Below are 12,893 nucleotides of genomic sequence, written 5' to 3'. Positions count from 1 at the left end.
AGCCAGTGCACAGTGCTGGTCTTCAGCAGAAGGTGTTAAGTCCTGTCCAACAGCGAAGGGCCATCAACACCAGACCAACTATTGTGGGACGATAAAGAGGACAAAAGACGTTTGTTATTTTGTCCTTCCCTCCTCCCCCTCATGAAGATAAGTCATGCAAGTGGATTCCTCCCAACAGCTGAATTTACAGCTCAGAGCACATGGAGGGGAAAGAATAAAAACCCCTAATGAGAAGGAACTGTATCGCTATCCTGCTTGGAGACTGGAGGGCAACGTTTTCTAGGCACAAGCAAGAAATCCCCAGTCTTTAAGTCTGGGTTAGCCCAAAAGGACATATAGAGCTTGCTTATTACAGGAGCGTCTATTACCTTTTGAAATTCAAGATTGGAACTCATTTGTGTATCTATGTTCACCTGCTTTAACCCTGTAAATAACTCTTGTGTTCCTTTCCCTATTTAATACATCTTTAGCTAGTTTGTTATAGGACTGGCTAGAAGCGCTGTCTTTGGTGTGAGATCTCAGGTGTGATTGACCAGGGGGTAAATGACTGGTCCTTTGGGACTAGGATTAACATGAATATTTCTGGGATTCTTGGTGCAAGGGATCATCTAGCACAAAAAGCAGGCTCACCCGGGTGCTGAGTCAGATTGGAGTACCCGAGGGACTGTCTGTGACTGCCTGGGAAGGCTGTTATAAGGCCTGAGGAGTTTATATTTGATGCTTGTTTGGGAAATCTAAATTTAGCACTCACAACCAACTTGGAATTCGTGGCCTGGATCCTAACAGTCTGTGCTGAGGTTGGTACTCACGCTCTTGTGACAGTGGGAAGAAGGCTGTTGTGACATGCAGATCACTTGAGATGTAGCAGGCAAAGGAGTGTGTGCATTTCAGAAACATCTAATTACCCGAATCACGGAAGATAGGCTCAGACAATGAATCGCTCCCCCCCGTGCCACGCCAGCGCCTTGCGCTATCCAGGCAATGCTCTCACATGAGACAGAGGTGCACAGAGCCCTGGAGAAATGCAGCCATCTCTTGATTGCTACAGTGCATGGTATTTAGGAATGAGCACGCACACCCTAAAGCACCAATAGGTACAAACTGCAGCACCCCGCTCTTTAGCAGCACCGGGCGCCGGGCGCACGTCAGCCTGGTTTTTTGCTCACTGCACAGGCTCCGCACTGGATGGAGTGCAGCTCAAGGCTTGTTCTGGTTTTCAAAGGGAACGGTGATGGCCGGCAGAGAAACACCTTACCCTCCCAGATCTTGATCTCCATCAGCTATGTTCCAGTGGGACAATGACACGACTGCCAGCCCACAGGTGGAAACTCGTGAGAGCAGGACACTGACTTTCAGAGGAGCTGCTCAGAGACTGCAGAACTCCCTGCCACAAGAAAGGAAGATGATGATGACTTTTATAGCACCAAAAAATGTGCTAGGCACAGTACAGCGTGGATAGACAGACAAGCGCCATGCCCTAGAGAGTTCACAGCCTACTTTGGGACTGCTGGATTAGATGGGGAGGGAAAGAAGGTGAGGAAGGCTGAGGGTTACAGCAGTAAGGTTGTGTGGTTACTCAGTTTAGGCCTGTGCACAAGTTAATAATTCAGTTAAAATTTTAAACTCATGATTCATTTCCTAGGAGCATCGCTGAGGCTGCACGGTCACATCAGGAGTGCGGTGAATGTTCGTGGCATCAACCTATTTTACACCAGCCGACGACGTGGCTCCGAATGATCAGCACATTAGCTTCCTACAGATGAACTTGGTTAGAAGGCCTAGAAACAGGAAAGCCAAAAGTAGAACCCGCTGGGGACTATTAATATCTATGACTTTGACCTTCCTGATAGCATACTCACAGGTTACAGAAACCATGCACACAGATTGCAGAAAGCCCTGTACGCTTTCCCACTCAGTGTTTGCTTTGGAAAAGTCCTTTGTTTTAATGTCTTGACTATTTTTTGCCAACTTTATTCAGTGTCATTGAACCATGCACAAGACCTTCAGGTCTATGGACATTCATAGCGCTATCTAGGGCAAACAAATCAGTGGAAGCCAGAGCTTTGATAGTCTGGGGTGAAATGCAAAGACGAAGAGGCTCTTTAGCGTCCACAGGCTGCTGGGTTCTGGGCCATCTCTTTAGTTTTACAGAAGGCAGTGCAGCCTGAGTCAGAGGCAGGGGGGACCAGGCTCCTGCAGCGTGTTCGTTTTTAAAAACCTAAATTCCTAGCCTTCCTGGTTGCAAAGAAAAGTGTGAACATTGTGACCCCAAAGGCTGAAAGGCCAGTCATCTCCGGATTTCTAAGCCATTCCCATGATATTTTGAGGGCTGACTCTCACGTTTTGAACCCTTTCGTTCTGCAATAATGCGGAAGGCAGATGTTCCCAAGTTAGGATCCGGCAAGGGTGGTGGCGTTAGCAGCCCAGCTGCTAGGAAACGCACAATTAGATCTTGAATAATCACAAACAAGCCAACATCAGAATGCCTCTTTTTGTCATGCAAAACCCACTCCGCCTTCGCCCTGGCGCTGGGCGAATCACGCACAGTGAACAATGTGTGAGATGAATTTCTCCCTTCTCCTGTTTGCAAATCGCCCCCGTGCTCTCTCGGAGCTTAAAAAATGTGGGTTTTATTTAACATGATTTAAATTCCAGGTGAATTTTTCAAGTGAACCCGTGTTGGCCCCCAGGCCAAGTCGGTTGCACTCCAGCAGAAAGGTTAGAGTTGCCCCCCCTCAGGCAGGACCCTGTGCACTTCCTGCCGACTCTCTGTCTATTTAACCCTTGGAAACAAGAAGCATGTGCAGAGATTGAGAATGCAGGCAAGCCAGATACAGCAGCCTCTGGCCTGTGCTAAATGATTAGCCTCTTGTAAGTTAACTAAATAAGTTCCCCTGCAACCTGCCTTGATCCTCACTGAGCTATCACAGGGTTGACCATTAGTCCTGCTGCCCGCCTGTGTGTGTTGTTCCCTGGCCTGGCATTTACTGACCGTTCCAAGAGGCTATTTGCAAGGAAAATGCCCCTCTGTGCTCAAGACACTACAAGGAGATGCATAAAACAAAGCGGCCATTTTCCAGAGACCATCTCTGTCTCCAGGTACGGTGGGTGTTTGTTTATCTGCTGCTGGTTTTGCCTCTTCTTTCACTCGGAAGAGCATGGGCTCCCAACAATCCATCTCTATGCAGAAGATACCTTCCTTGCTTCTTGCTTTGGGCCTGATCATTTGGCCCTTCTAAAACAAATAACACGAATAGCTGGTTATGAAGATAATCGCTCTGGCCGTACCATGCCTTTCTTCGAACTGCATGGAAATAACTGCTTGGGTGATTTGAAGCAGTGTGCAAGTTCCATTTCAGAATGTGTAGATTTTGAATGACATGTATTTATTCCTTTTCTGTGCGGGTGGGATGCCCTCCGAATATTTTCTAGCTTCCCAGTGGGATCCTTCTCTGCCCTGTGTGGCATTTGTTTAGAGGCATTCTGAGGACTGCACTTGAAGGCTTAGAGAAGAGAAGTGTCTGACTCAACATCCCCGAACCAATATACAGAAACATCAACCCAAATCCATGTCAGAATGGGCTGAACTAGAAACTTGCAAACGGGCTGAGAAGGAAATGGGAGTTGTGGTGGCTCACAGCCCAACGTGAGTCAGCAATGCAAGGCTGTTGCAAAAAAAGCAAATGCAATTTTCGGTTGCGTTGACAGAAGCAGAGCATGCAAGTCACGGGAGGTGACAGTACCTCTGGACTCAGCACTTAGGCCTCAGCTGAATCCCATGTCCAGTTTTGGTCACCAGTGTAGAGAAAGGATGTAGAGAAACTGGAAAGGCTCCCGAGGCAAGTGGAATGCAAGCCATAGGAGCAAAGGCTGAAGGCACTGGGTATGTGTCGTTTGGAAAAGAGGAAATGAAAGGGGGACGTGATAGCAATCGTCAAATATCTGAAAGGCTGCCATGAAAAAGGATGGAGAAAAGTTGTTCTCTTTTGCCGGGGAAGGCAGGACAAGAGGCGATGGGTTCAAACTGCAGCATTTAGATGAAATCTCAGGAAAAACGTGCTAACTTTAAGAAGAGTAGAACAGACGCCTCGGAGGTTGGGGAAGCTCCTTCACTGGAGGTTTTCAAAAGGGGGCTGGCTGGTGAGACACAACAAATCCTGCACCTTGGCAGGGGGTTAGACGAGATGAGCCTGGCGCTCCCTTCTGAGCCTGTGGTTCTGTGAAACCTTAGGGAAGCTCCCATCAGGATTTGGACCCAAACTCTGCAGCTCAGGCCTGGGTTTTTATTTGCAGTGGAAGCTGATGGCCCCTTAGGTAGGCACCTGCACACATCTGGAGTGGAGCCTTTAGCCCACACGCCCCTGGAGCAAAGGCTAGAGAGCTGCCCATTGGGTCACCTGGTCACTGAACAATTATCTGTAAAACCATAATCTCACAGCTCAAAACCCTTTTTCAGGCACATCTTGCGGTGCCCCAGGGCCGCGTCCTCGCTCGAGCCCAAGCATGGGAAATGGTAGCAAAGGCCAGCTCATTAGATGAACAACCTCGCGTCTCGGCGGTGGTGCCGCAGCTCTCAGCGGATCTCTCCGGTGGGCCAGGGACAGGAGGTGCCTTCTCTAGGCCTGACCCGGAAGAACCCAGTTCTGAGCTGGGCCTCGCTTTATGTCAGCTTTGCCGTGGGGCCAGACGGTAGCTCGGAATAGCTGGGGGCCCGTGCACTCTGGCCACAACCTCCTCCTCCCTCGATATTCCCCCTTCTGCCCCAGGACTCCCTTGCCCCGGGGATGGGAGTGGGGGGAATGCAGGGCAGTTCTGGGTGGGGAGATCTGGCTGATTTCCAGTCACAGGAACAGCAGGAAAGGGGCTGGAACTCTTGATGAAATAGCCTAAAATAGGAAGAAAGCCCTGCCATCCATGCTCACCTACTGCCGCCTGTCGTACAGCGCACCCGCAGCGCAGCGCTCCCCCGCGATCCCTGGGGAATGCTGACATAAGGCCAGGCTTGGGACCACATGCAGTCAGCATTGTCTGGATTGCCTGGATGACCGCAGCAAGGGGGAGGCAGGGGAAAGAGATCTCCCTCCTCCAGGGTATAATATGCTTCCCGTGAAGCAATCAGCTGTGCCTGCTGGCAGAGGTCTACGTCTGGTGGACTGTTCGCACCCCTCAAGAACTGCCGCCGCGGAACGGGCAAAGAGCCTTTGCATGACTTGGGAAGTGCATGCAGCCACCCCCGACATGCCTGCAGCGGTGCTTGTGTCCCTGCCGTTGCTCTGAGTGACGCTGGCAATTATTTCAGAAACCCTTTGGACTCCTTTAAAATATCCTGGGTACAGTGTAAGTCACTGCCCACGTTGGGGCCAGATCCTGCTCCTGGGGGGGGAATGAACTGGAAAGAAGCCTTTCTCGTTTAAGAAAAAAATTCAGAAATGACTCGGGGCGCAGAAAACACATGCAGAGACCTCGTGGATTCAGGCGGGTCACAGCAAGTAATGGCTGCGTCCTATGTGACAAAGACAATCTAACTGGCCAGCCAGGAGCCGGGGTGGGGGCTGCCAAAGTGCACTACATCTTTACCAGCTCAGGGCAGGGGAAATGTGTGTAGTAATTACTAGCTGGGACATTAACCTTCTCTACCACCTGCTCTAACTCCCAACACCCACTTTCAGGAGAGCCAGCAGTGAATACACCTGCACACGCCCATCAGCCCATTAGGGTTGCTACTTATAAATATATTTAAAATCTGTTATTGGACCAAAATAATCAGATAAACTTCAGATGAACTGCAGCCAGGGGAAGCCAAGTCTAACAGCAGAAAACCGCAATCCTCAGAATAGCTGGGTCTGAGTTTCGCAGTGCTGGGCCCCTCCAGTTCCCATCAGAGATAACGAGAGCTGGGCCGGGTGGGCCTCAGCACCTTTGATTATTGTGATTTTCCCCATGTGGGCAGCTGCGGCCCCTTTAAAAGAGAGCACAAGGGGTGGGGCCTCTGCTCTGGAGAAGGTCCCAGCAAACTCGCTCCAGGGCACAGGCTTTCAGAGTGTCTTTTTGCTCCTAGGTGGGATGGCTTTTCTTTTGGCTTGGGATTTTGAAGAACAGCTGCATCTGTGCTAATTGCAGCTCAGTTTAACGGGCTTTTAGGGGCGGGGCTGAGAAAGAAAAGTAGGGCAGATAGCGAGATGAAGGGGGTCAGGGAGAGGGAGCTCTGCTAACACAGTGGGGGGGGGGAAGAAATCACATGTGCACACACACCTGCTGCTCCCAACAATGTTTCTCGAACCAGTTTCATTTTCAAGCCTGCCCGGAGCTGTGCAGCCTTTTCTCTCCCAGCCTTCGTGGTCTAACTATTGGGTTCAGAGCCCACGGAGTGACTTCCCATCCCAGGAACTGAGCCAGCTCTCTTTGAGGGCCGGGTCCCGCCATGGGTGTCCTTTGCAAACACAGGCTGTGTGAGCCAGTGGGCACAGAGAGTGGCTGTGATGGGGAAAATCAAGCTGCACGCTCCAGTTTGGACCCAGACAGTCCCTTTCTTCAGGGCGCAAAGCAGATTTCAAAACAGGATCAGTGTAACCCAGGAGACTGGGAACCTCCTGAGTCTCCTGCAAGCTGGGAGAGGAGAGGAGAGGAAGCAAGCCCTTTCCCTAGGTACCCTTTTCTAGCTTCCCTTTTACACTTCTCCCATCCCCGGTTACAGGCAGGCCGCCGGGGGCTCACGTTCTGACCCCTGCCATGCTGGAACATGAGGAGCACCCTTCCACCTCGTCACAGGGCCGGATCCTGCAGTCAGATCCCAGCGGGGCCCATGCAGGCGGAGGCTCTGCCCACCCTGCGCTGATTGGGCTCATGAGGCAGATCGTGCGGTGTCCCCTAAACCGCAGGAGAATGGCTGGTTTCCCAGTGGTTGATTATATGCCATGGTCTGGCCAGTGCCCACAAGCATAGCAAAAACCGCCTGCACAGCTCTGCTGTGCTGCAACTCGGTGCCCAACTCACAGAGGCGCTGTGGGGCAGAAATAGGATTCAAGGCCAGCAGCCCAGCTCCCAGGTGACGTCTGCCCTGGGGGGTCACGGCGGAGGGACCGTCCCGTTAGTACGGCACTTCCTAGCAAATGCTCTCAGGAATGCTGCCTCTGCAGAGAGCGGAAGAGCCAGCCATGGCTCCTTTCCAAACACCGCGTCTGTTCCTTAGTCATGGAGGGTCTAATTATAGCCTAAAATATGGACTTACAATCAATAGGATTTAATGCCCACTGCCCAAGATGGCATCCCGTAAATGAGAGCCATTCCAGAAACAGGTATCAAAAGCAAGATGCTGGGTGCTTTAAGTGTGCACAGCATGCGGGACGGAACAAATAAATGGCGCAGCCCTGGCCTGCGGTGTAATGCATCCGTGGCATTACTCTCGGGGTGAGTCTCAATACTTGGGCACTCTGCATCAATGTAGCGTCCTTTCGAAAGCTCCTGAGGGGTTGGGGTCTGGAGCTTAGAGTGGGGGCCTGGAAACCAGGACTCCTGGGTTCTGTTCTTTCTTCTGTTACTGGCTTGGCGTGTCTGACCTTGGGCAAGTCATTTCAGCGCTCTGTACCTCGGTTTCCCCACCTACAAATGGGAGATGATGGTACTTCCTGCAAGGGGGTCATGAAGCTTAGCTAACGTCTCTCAGGAGATCCGTAGCTAGCTAGCTCCGTGCAAATGCTCTGCAGTCATTCGCTCTGAGTGACTTCTGAGACGTGCTTAACTTTGCAGCGGCCAGCTCAGTGCAGGGCTGGAAAGCCCGGTGGTTTTCTCTGTCTCTTACCTCCTCACCAACACTCAGATCCTGGATTCAGAGCTTTACTGGTGACTGAGCTATTACCCAGAAGTGGCTGTGCAGGGCTAATGTCAGCAAATGCTGATCTCTGAGTCCAGTTCTCCGTCCTTTCTCACTCTGCGTAATTCTGATTCAAGTTAAGAGCTTCACGCGTTGTTGGCTGCTCGGTGCGTTATCTTCTGAACGAGAACAAAACTTCCATTGGTAGCAGCACAATTCTCCCTCCTCGAAGGGATCCTAAAGCACTTACTGAATGAAGTGTTCAGTAATCAGTGTTCACCCGCCACTGAAATGCAGCCACCTCTGGGGCTGAGCACGGCAGCTGTGTTTAAAGTTAAAATGCTTTGGGGGAAGACATAATGGTGAGAGCTACATTCCACCAACGGCTTCCTGCCCCTGCAGGCTGGTGGTCAGCTTCTGTCATGAAGCAGGAGGGTTTGATAACCTTTGTCATTTCCGAGTGTGTTCTTCTTCAAAGGAGCAAATTCTGATCTCAGTCATGCTGACGTGACACACTTCAAATGTCAGATCTCATGCAGCGCTCTAACTAACGCCAGGCAGGCTGCAGCCGCTGGAAGGACTGTCTTTTATAACAACCCTGTTACATATAGTCTGGATCCTAACTCTATTTAACCCTTTACATGTCTCTCTGCAGAGAGGAGAGACTCTTTAATTGCTTATAGCTCAGGGCTTTTAAAGGTGAGAGCTGTTTGGAAAACAAAATCTCCACCCACAGGGAATTCCGATGTCTCGATGTTCGTTTTTATCTGGAGTGAAGACAAAAAAGTCCAAATATCAAAAACTTTCACAGAATGAAAAGTTTCAAAAAATTTCAAGCCGGAAATTTTAAAATGAAACATTTAGACATTTTCAGTTGCAACGAAATGTGTTGACATTTTAAAGTCAGGATGTTAATTCCAAATGACAATTTCTATTTTGTTGCAACCAAACATCTTTCAAAATGTCGATTCAAAATGAATTTTTTGTTTTGTTTTGTTTTGTTTTGATTTTCCAGACGGAAATCATCAAAACCAACATTTTCCCATGGAAAACTTCAATTTGAGCTGTTTCCAACAGCTACATTTCAACCAGCTCTAATAAGAACCTGATTAAATAAGCATTTTAATCCCACTGAGCCTGGCAGCATTTGTAATTTGTGTGATATGTTGCAGAATCTCCTATCAGCTAGATTCTGGGTTCACAACAGTCTCCTGGTCGAATTAAAGCCAGAAGCTGTCTAGCCCCAGGTGTTCGTTTGCTCTCTACTAGAATCACTTAGAGCAAGCTTTTTCAGTGAAACCACTCTTGTGTTTTTAATAGCCTCATAGCCTGTGACTTGAAGCCTTGAAGTTGTAAATGGCATGAGACATGATCTATTCCAGGCTACGGGGGATCTTCACTGTGTGATTGGCACACGCTGTGTCTCTAATGAGGTTCCCGTTTGCTGTCACAGCATGCTCACAACGTTGACCACAACCAGAAAGGGCGCGATGGAATATAAAAAGACGGTGGCTTAGTGTGCCTACATGTGGGGGGGGTTGTATGAGTTTGTGGCTTGCACATGCAGGGTTGGGGCGTGCTTGTGAGCCGTCAGGCACTGCTCAATGCAGCCTTTTAGTCTTTCAGTTTTGTTTTGGAGACATGTTAAAAATCTTGCAAATGTTTGACCCAGAAGCTTTTGAAGGGCATGAAAGGAGGTGTAAAGTGCAGGCACGGTTAGTCGCTCCCTGGGTCACCAGGACCTTGGGGTATTTGTACATGCTTAGCCCAGATTTTCCACTTAAGACTAGGGGGGCCAGATGCTCAGCCGGCATCAATCGATGCAGATCCATTGATTTCTTTTACACCGGGGAGGACCAGGCCCATAGTCTGCAATTTGTAACTGAAAGAGGAAGGGTGTCGCACTGTGACCCCCTAGAATCCATGGCTACCAGCAGCACCAACCTCCCTGGTTAGGATGCTACCATCCCAGGCTTTGAACGCCGGGCCTGGAGGGCCTGCTATGGCAGCTGGAGAAGCCAGGTGGTGTTCAACATGAGCCGCTCCCCACTGTATGGGAAAACCAGCAAGGCCTGGTCTTCAGGGCAATGACCAAGTCCCTCTCTTCTGCTCCCTGGGGGGCTCTGCAAAGGACTAGCTCTGTTTAAATGCAATCCCTCGAGGTGCATACAGGACACTTTTATTGTGTGTGCCTGCAAAACATACACCCAAATGCAGGCTGAATGTGATGCTGAAAGGTCTGGTAACCCCACAGCTCCAAGGAGGCTGAGTTAAGAATAAGAAGCCCTTACATGCCACTGCTTCTCCTGCGTGTTGCTGGCATTGCTGAGCGTGCCTGCTGTTTGCAGAGCCCTGCAGCATCACACAATGACTGAATTAGGGACTGGACTTTCCGTCCTCACCCTGGTTGCCCTGGCTTTGGAGACTTGAAAGCCCTTCAGATTCAGCGCAGGGAGAGCTGCTCGGCGTCCAGTTTCCTAATGCCCGGCTGGAAGGTGTTTGGGCACCCACCAATGGACATGGTATAAGGACCGGGACAGACTAGCCTAGAGTACAGAACAGAATTGCTGCCTAAAGGCGAGGCCGGTGTTGTGAAGCTCTTTGTTCTGGGGTTTTTTTTACGTTCCCCTTTTATGTTCAGTATTTAGCCTCTGGACTGCAACAGCTCCTGTCTTCCAGCTAGCACGTGCAATATTCAGCACTACACAGACAAACACCTTGCAGTAACTGCCCTGCCAGAGAAGACAAACAGTTTACCTAGACTAACATCCTGCCTCCCACCGCAGCCAGTCCCAGATGCTTGGCAGGAAAGACCAACCCGCCCGTAACACACCTCGCAGGGAGGAGCTATGCTAGGAGGGAGAATTTCTTGCTGACTCCAGCTAGGGGTTGGTTTATGCCTTGAGAGTGAAAATTAATGGTCCTTGTCATTGTTGAGCCTGGACAATGTGATTACAGATGTTCTTCCTTTTCGTGTGGCTTCCTAACGCTGTCATTGGTCTTGTTAAAATAAGGAAGTTTGGATTCATCTTTGTGTCAGCCTGGTTTTATTTCCGTATTTGGCAGGCAGGCAAAAGGCATCTCAGCTCGCAGCTGTCCATTGCTCCGATGACGTCCTGCATCAGAAAGCAATAATTCAGCTGCCTTCTAAAAACCCCTCTCCTTCGCCCTTTTCTTGGCCAATGCTGTTTGTTAATCCAGTGTTTTTCCAGCTCTGGGATACTGAAAGGAATATCTGCAATGTCCTGAAAAAGTGCCAGCTTGCTGGCCCTGGCGGCTGACGTCCTTTCTCACGGGGCAGAGGCCAACATGAGGCATTCTGGACCACTTAAATCCCACGTCCCATGAAGATGTTTCCACCAGGGCATATGTGGTCCATAGACCTTTTGCTGGCCCTCTGTGCCAGACTGAATGTCGCCTTCTGTGCACAGTGTAAGCGCCCCCATATTTTCCTGCTGAAGGGTCCCAGCCCGCACCACCACTGACTCTGTATAGTTCAGTCTCCATGTTCAATTCAGTGCTAAACCAGCTGACAAGCCAGCCAGCTGGGCTGCTGGAACTTGGACTGATGCCAGCTGTGAGGTTCACACCTGTCACCAAACAGCTGTAACCCTGGGCCAGTCTTGAACCAGCAAGGTGGGAAGGGAAAAGGAAGGATCTTTGCCATGTTCCCCGTCCCCTGAGCCTTCTGCTCGGCCAGCGTGCATGTCAGAGGTACTCTCCACTGACCTCTTCAGAGTCGACTGTCTCAAAGTTAACCAGACGATCGCACCACATAGGGGTAACTGGCAGTGCTGCAGCTAAGCCTCCAGAAAACCTCTCTCAGATTCGTGTCTGAAGTGTTAAATATTAAACCAACTTGACCTCAGAACTCTCCCTCTTCCTCCAGGACAGTCAGCCCTTCTTCTCCATCCTTCCCTGGGCAGCCCAGCCTTCTGCCTGATCTCTTGTGTATACAGGATAGTGGTGTGGAGCTAAGGGCCGTGTCTGCTCTGAACTGACGTGGCACAGGATCAGGCCCCCTGTCTGCTTTGGTGTTCCAGTCATGGAGCCGTCTTGGCACCAGCGTCTTGCTTAAAATGCCCCTCACCTGCTCTAGCCCCCGCGCGGCTCCATCAGAGGCTGCGCCAACGGGAGCGCTGGGAGATGCCCCAGCCTGCACACAGCCGGTCTCCATCAGACGGTGCTTAGCTAGTCTGCACTACAGTTCCCATGGTCGCTACCACTGAGGGCTGCACCCCCGGGAAACAAAGCGTGCCGCTGCCATCCCAGCGATGGCCAGTGCCTCGTTTCAGAGGATGCCTCCAGGGGCTCTGGCTAATGGAACTGAGAAACGCACATTATCCAGGATCTTCTAATGATCGCTTCGGGCTGTTTTCCACATTATGAGCAATTTACAGCACCCAGCCCTGCCTGTGTCATACTCTGGGGGAGGAAAGGGCAGGTGCCATGCTCAGCGTCCATTAGCTACGCTCTGCAGCTAACAGGGGAGGCAATGGAGCTAGCACCTGAGGGCACATAAGGCCACGCCAGTCCCAGAACGGTTCTGAAGATCTGCTCCCACCCCAGATCCAGCCACAAGCAAATCCTTCCTTCCTCCACCTGCACTGCAGATTGCATTGTAATATTGCCATGTTGAATAATTCAGCGCGCTGAACCTCATCTGTGGTTTTCCTGTGCTCATTTTCATCTGTAGCCAATTAATCACAACTATTTTATTGTTCTTAACTTATCCACTCTCCATTCACCCCCACGCCACCAAGAAGAGGTTGACGTTCTGCAATTGCATAGCCTGTTCTCAAAGAAGGAGCCTCGAAATCCACCTCTGAGCACAGGGCGTGGGAACCCACCTAGTAAAAAAGGGGCAGTCACATGGGCTTTCCTGCATCATCCTTCTGCTACGCCGCTGGAAGAGTGCTGAAGGAGTTACCCCGTTTGCAAGCAGCCTATGGATTCTGCAGTGTCAATGGCACTTGAGAGGAGGAGCCCCCCCAAACCTTTGTAAACGGCGATCAGCCTGGGAAGGGAGGCTTCACAAAAGCGGCTTTAATGTAAGAACTCTCTCAGCTTCACAGAGACCTTC

The sequence above is a fragment of the Emydura macquarii genome, unplaced genomic scaffold (genome assembly GCF_026122565.2).
Source record: "Emydura macquarii macquarii isolate MOO-44397 ecotype Brisbane River unplaced genomic scaffold, CSIRO-AGI_Emac_v2 contig_378, whole genome shotgun sequence".
Lineage (NCBI taxonomy): Eukaryota > Metazoa > Chordata > Testudines > Chelidae > Emydura > Emydura macquarii.
Note: the sequence above shows the minus strand (reverse complement) of the source record.